This window comes from Lynx rufus, unplaced genomic scaffold (genome assembly GCF_022079265.1).
Source record: "Lynx rufus isolate CCGP_SWC_20201006 ecotype Redwood Valley unplaced genomic scaffold, mLynRuf1.p SCAF_12, whole genome shotgun sequence".
Classification (NCBI taxonomy): Eukaryota; Metazoa; Chordata; class Mammalia; order Carnivora; family Felidae; genus Lynx; species Lynx rufus.
The window spans coordinates 35,239,306-35,245,707 of record NW_025814826.1 but is presented as its reverse complement, the minus strand read 5'-3'; positions in this window follow the sequence as shown (position 1 = coordinate 35,245,707).

Here is a 6,402-nt window from a genome sequence, read left to right as displayed (position 1 = left end):
ATCCCTGATGAATATGGATGCCAAAATTCTCAATAAGATACTAGCAAATCGAATTCAACAGCATATAAAAAGAATTATTCACCATGATCAAGTGGGATTCATTCCTGGGATGCAGGGCTGGTTCAACATTCGCAAATCAATCAACGTGATACATCACATTAACAAAAAAAAAGAGAAGAACCATATGATCCTGTCAATCGATGCAGAAAAGGCCTTTGATAAAATCCAGCACCCTTTCTTAATAAAAACCCTTGAGAAAGTCGGGATAGAAGGAACATACTTAAAGATCATAAAAGCCATTTATGAAAAGCCCACAGCTAACATCATCCTCAACGGGGAAAAACTGAGAGCTTTTTCCCTGAGATTAGGATGACTATTATAAAAAAGACAAGAAGTAAGCAACTGTTGATGAGGGTACAGAGAAAAGGGCATTTTCATGCACTGTTGATGGGAATGTATATTGGTGCAGCTAATAGAACTTTCCTCCCAAAAATTAAAAATAGAACTACCATATGATTCAGCAATCCCACTCCTAGGTATATATATCCAAAGGAAATTAAATCAGTGTCTCAGACATCATATTTTTTAAGAAGTTGTGTTAAACTTTGGGAAAGCTGGTAAGGGAGAGAAACAAAAGACAATGCATTAAAATAGTTGAAAATAATGCCATAGAAGGATTGTTAATTGATAAATATTATTACACTGCAAAGAGCTTATCATTGCTTTGCTAAATAAAATCTTCTTTTTTAGAATTATTTTTTCAGAGATAGGGAGAGAGAGCACAAGCAAGGGAGAGGAGCAGAGGGACAGAGAATCTTAAGCAGGCTCTATGCTCAGTGCGGATCCCGACATGAGGCTCCAACTCAGAACCATGAGATCATGACCTGAGCCAAAATTAAGAGTCAGACACTCAACTGACTGAGCCACCCAGGTGCCCCAATAAAATCCTCTTAATAAATTCTGTCATTGCTTTGCTGAAAATCTTAACAAACTCTTCTCTTTTTCTTTTTTAATTTTTTTAATGTTTATTTATTTTTGAGACAGAGACAGAGCATGAGCAGGGGAGGGGCAGAGAGAGAGGGAGACACAGAATCCGAAACAGGCTCCAGACTCTGAGCTGTCAGCACAGAGCCCGACGCGGGGTTTGAACTCACGGACCATGAGATCATGGCCTGAGCCGAAGTCAGACGCTTAACCGACTGAGCCACCCAGGCGCCCCAACAAACTCTTCTTAATAAACATCCTATATCTAGAAGTTGTACATTTCCACAACTGGAGCTTATACTCACTCCCATGCCCCATGGGAAGCACACCTCCTCCTCCAGTAAAACTGACGCTAATTTCCATGGTAACTTCAGGAGCATACACCTTCCAGGCTATATCATGATATGATAGATCCACTACTGTATTATCTTCCATAATCTTAAAAAAGACTCATTTCTAAGAGATAAGTAAATAAAACTAATAAAAGAGGTAAGAAAATTATGAAATGTCTTTAGGATCCCTTACTATTCTAGAACATCAGCTCAGATGCCATGCAGGTATTAACTGAGCCATTTGCTGGAAAGAGGCTTCCAAAATAGGATCTGGTTGATAGGGCCCATTCTAGTTTCACTTTTTAAAAAAGTTTATTTATTTATTTTGAAAAAGAGTGAGAGAGAGTGTGAACAGGGGAGAGGCAGGGAGAGAGGGAGAGAGAATCCCAAGCAGCCTCCCACTGTCAGTGTGGAGCCCCACCCAGAGCTCTATCCCAAGATCCATGAGATCACGACCTGAGCTGAAACCAAGAGCCAGACGCCTAACTGATCAAGCCACCCAGGAGCCCCTATTTTCGTTTGGTTTTTTGAATGATTAGGTGTCCTCCTGTTTGGAGGCAAGGGCTGAACGACTTTACTTACCTCTTGGTGTCCCTGTCAGTCCTGTGATCCTACGCGTCTGGATTTTCCTCCTTGTCTAGTGGAAGAACAATCGTTGTCTCTGCACAAGTCCTTTTATAGTAACCCCTGACCTTTACAAAATGCCAGTTCACTATCTCAGGTTGTCCCCTTTATATGTCATGGTTCATTAATAACTGGGACTCCTTGTCTCACTTGGCCAGACAAGAGGAAGACTACATAGCAAATCCTCACTCCAAGTTTGTGTCACAGGCTTATACTGAAATTAAAGATTGATGCAAGACTCTCTTCTGGTTATGTTGTTAAACTCTTTATCTTCTCACTTTCTTTTTTTTTTTTTTAATTTTTTTTTCAACGTTTATTTATTTTTGGGACAGAGAGAGACAGAGCATGAACGGGGGAGGGGCAGAGAGAGAGGGAGACACAGAATCGGAAACAGGCTCCAGGCTCCGAGCCATCAGCCCAGAGCCTGACGCGGGGCTCGAACTCACAGACCGCGAGATCGTGACCTGGCTGAAGTCGGCCGCTTAACCGACTGTGCCACCCAGGCGCCCCTATCTTCTCACTTTCTAGAAGGCTGAGGGTATTTGTGGAGACACCATTGCTCTGCTGCTAGTGCTATGGATTCCGGGAAGGGCAGAGTCCCAGCAGGGTTCTGGTGGTGAAGGAAGTAGCCTCTCTCTCTGTATTTCTAATGCCACAGCTCATCTCCCCAGAAGTATGGTCCACCGTGGAGGGGGAGGGGAAGCTGCCTGTGGCAGAAAAGGGAGAATCTAAACTCCCGGTACAGCCAGCAGAAACACCCAGGATTGCACCTTTGCTGGCAAAGATCAGAATTACTCTTAAATATATCTTTTCCGAATAGTACAGACCAGAAATTAGATATAATTATATAGTTTTGCTACTCATACTCTTAAAATGCCACTACCCACTGTAATATCATAGAGGAAAACACATCCATATTAAGAATGTTTTTTATTTTACAAAATAAATAAATGAATATAATTCTTGCTTATTTGCCTATCTCCCTTAGAAGACTGTGGGCCCCTTCAGATCAGAAACAATGTTTTCTTCAGTGGGTACCATTGCATACCACAATGGCTGACACATAGTAGGGACTCAGTAAAAGATGGTTGAATAAACAAATAATATATATTGGTAAACAATCATTACTTACTTTTTTATTGATTTACCACTGACTATAACCTATTTATAAATAGATGAATTTGTTCAGAAATATTAAAAAAGCATCTATTATGTTTCTGATACTCTGTTAGTTCTGGGGATAAAAACATGAAACAGAGGGATGTCTGGGTGACTCAGTTGGTTAAGCATCCAGCTCTTGACTTCAGCTCAGGTCATGATCTCACAGTCTGTGAGTTTGAGCCCCACATCAGGCTCTGCACTGGCAATGCAGAGCCTGCTTGGGATTCTCTCTCTCTCCCTCTCTCTCTGCCCCTCCCCAGCTCATGTGCTCTCTCTCTCTCTCTCTCAAATAAATAAAATAAACTTTAAAAAAAATATGAAATAGATACATTTAAAAAAGTAAGTCCTAGAGATCCAATGCACAGTATAGTGAGTATAACAAACAATATTGCTTCATAATTATAAAACTTACAAAGAGAGTAGATCTTAATTACCCCCACCATAAAAAAGAAATGACAATTATGTAAAATGATAGATGTGCAAATTATCACTACACTGGCAATCATATCACAATATTTAAAGGTATCAAACTAACATGTTTTACATCCTAAATTTACACAATGTTGTATATCAAATATATTTTAATAAAATTACTTTAAAATTTTTAAAAAAACCATGAAATACAGCTGCAGTCTGCTAGTTGTGAAAGAGACAAATACAAAGAACTGTATTATAAGGTGAACAGTACTATGAACAAAGTACATCAGAGCAGAGCTCTACATCGGAACCCAGCAAAGAGAGATGGTCAAAGAAGGATTCAGAGAGTAGGCTACATTTGTGCTGGCTATTAAAGGACAAAGAAATAGAGCAAGGAATTTAATGGGAAAGAAGAAAGGGTGAACAAGAACAGAGCTTGCTTAGAGGATGGCAAGGATGTCTGGAGAGACGAGAACACAGTGGGGCCAGCCAGTAAATGGCAAGAAGTGGGGCCGGAAAGGGGGTGGAGGCCAAGAGCACAAGTTCTTGAATGCAGGAACTCTTGATTGCCTGGGCTCTACTCTGTCGGCAGTGTAAACCCCATCAAGGTATATGGCCAGAAAAGAACATCACCAGCTCTATCTTGGAGAGATGATTTGTACAGTGGTAAGACAGTTGGACTGAAGGCAGGAAAGCTGGGGGGTATGGCCTGAACTAGGACAGTGGGTATGAGGAAGTGCTCCAGCTTCCAAACACCGTCATACTGCACACACAATTTCTAGGTTCGTGGATTTGAGTGTGAATGTGTGAGGTCCGGTAGTCTGTGGCCTCATTAATCCAATCTCTCCTGTCAAACTTAAAATGAACTTTTCTAAAAGTTGCAAAAAAGCAAACACATGACTTTTAATAGTTAAAGTCCTGGCATCTCTTTGGACACATACTTAATAAAGAAAGTTTTCGTCCTTGTTTGCTCCAACCTTAATGTTGGCATCTGCGTGACACCGTAAACTGAATCTCTCTGCTTTATGAGAAGAGAGATTAGCATCATAGGGCAGAGTGTGACATTCTTCAACCATTTGCCACCACTCTGAAATGAGTAATGTCATGTGGAGGTGAGAACATGGCACCCTTGCTCCTAGTCATCTCTGCTGAGCTTGGAGCAGAAATGCCACTTGGAGTGTTTATGTATTTGACCCAGGAAAATAAATGCGTGCTTAGGATGGAAAGCAAACTTTACCCTTCATATTACAAAATACATTGTAAATTACTGCAAATCTGTGATTTACAAGCATGGAATTCCACCCAGTTTATCTGATTCCTTCAATTTTCTGCCACATTATTCAATTTATAAAAAGTAAAACAGATTAGGGGCGCCTGGGTGGCTCAGTTGGCTAAGTGCCTGACTTCGGTTCGGGTCATGATCTCGTGGTTCATGAGTTCGAGCCCCGCGTCCGGCTCTGTGCGGACAGCTCAGAGCCTTGAGCCTGCTTCGGATTCTGTATCTCCCACTCTCTGCCCCTCCCTTTCTCTCTCTCTCAAAAATAAATAAGCATTAAAAAATTTTTTTAAGGTAAAGCAAATTATCAAAACTTTATAAGACCCAGATGCACTAAAGATTCTTTTTTTTTAATCCCTAAAAGGCAAAATAGTCAACAGTTTTTATTGGTGTGGAAGTGAGAACATGAGTGATTTCCTTTCTTTATTTTCTTTGTCTTTAATAAATGGTATTTCAAAGCTACTCTTTGCATGTGTTAAACACATTACATTTTCCCAATAGAGCCTTGTGAATGAGCAGCACCAATTACATTCTGCCCTATCTGACTTTCAGAGGTAAGACTTCTTCCGGGGAAGTCACTTCGCCAAGTCAGGGTCCCTCAAGATTCCAGGAGAACCAAGATCTCCCACCCTTCCTGCGGTCCCTACATAACCCTTTGTAAATGGCACATTCTTCTACTTCAGTAGAAAGGAACTCAGAGAAACACAGTTTCCTCAGGGAGCTGACTTCGGTGCTGCCAATACAGCTCGGCCATATTTAACTTGCAGTTTGTTTCGGGTTTGGTTTTTGTTGTTGTTGTTTTGTTTTTCCAAAGCTGTTACTTTCGGTTTGTGGGCAAAGGGCAAGGGTGCTCACGCACCCTTGGCCCGCAAAGTGCTTTCCACAGGGCATCTTGGCAATGTTGCGTAAAATGCTTATAAACGTCCATGTGCTTTGAGCCTACACCAACTCCAGGAAATACAAGAAAACAAAAGAGGGGAAACTACAAAGACGTTTGTATCAATAGGACAATAACAAGTCATGGAGCTAACCTAAGTGTTCAACAGTAGAGGAGTTAAAAACTCTGATGTAGTTTATGATATTTAAACTTTGTTTAGACAAGACAGTGAGACCCTGTCATCGTTGAAACATTACTCATAAGCTATAAATGTGTCAGTGGATTTAAAATATTTTCAAGAGCAACCACTTTAGGTGAGGCGGGAAAAAGGGGTAGGACTGAGTTGTGCTCGTTTGTGCCCTGACCCCCTATATGCTGCAAAGTGGCCCCAAACCACCTCTGAGAAATTCACAGGGCACCGTGAGACAATGTGAAAGCTACTGTGGCATCATTTCTGTTGTCACTAAAAGTAAGAGCGCAGCCATACAAACAAAATGAGACAATGTGTGTAAGGTGAGGTTAAATGGGAAGAGTGGAACACAGGCATACCACACACACATACATGCACACAACTGTATCAGTGTGTAATTAAGAAGATTGGAAATGGGGCGCCTGGGTGGCACAGTCGGTTAAGCGTCCGACTTCAGCCAGGTCACGATCTCGCGGTCCGTGAGTTCGAGCCCCGCGTCAGGCTCTGGGCTGATGGCTCGGAGCCTGGAGCCTGTTTCCGA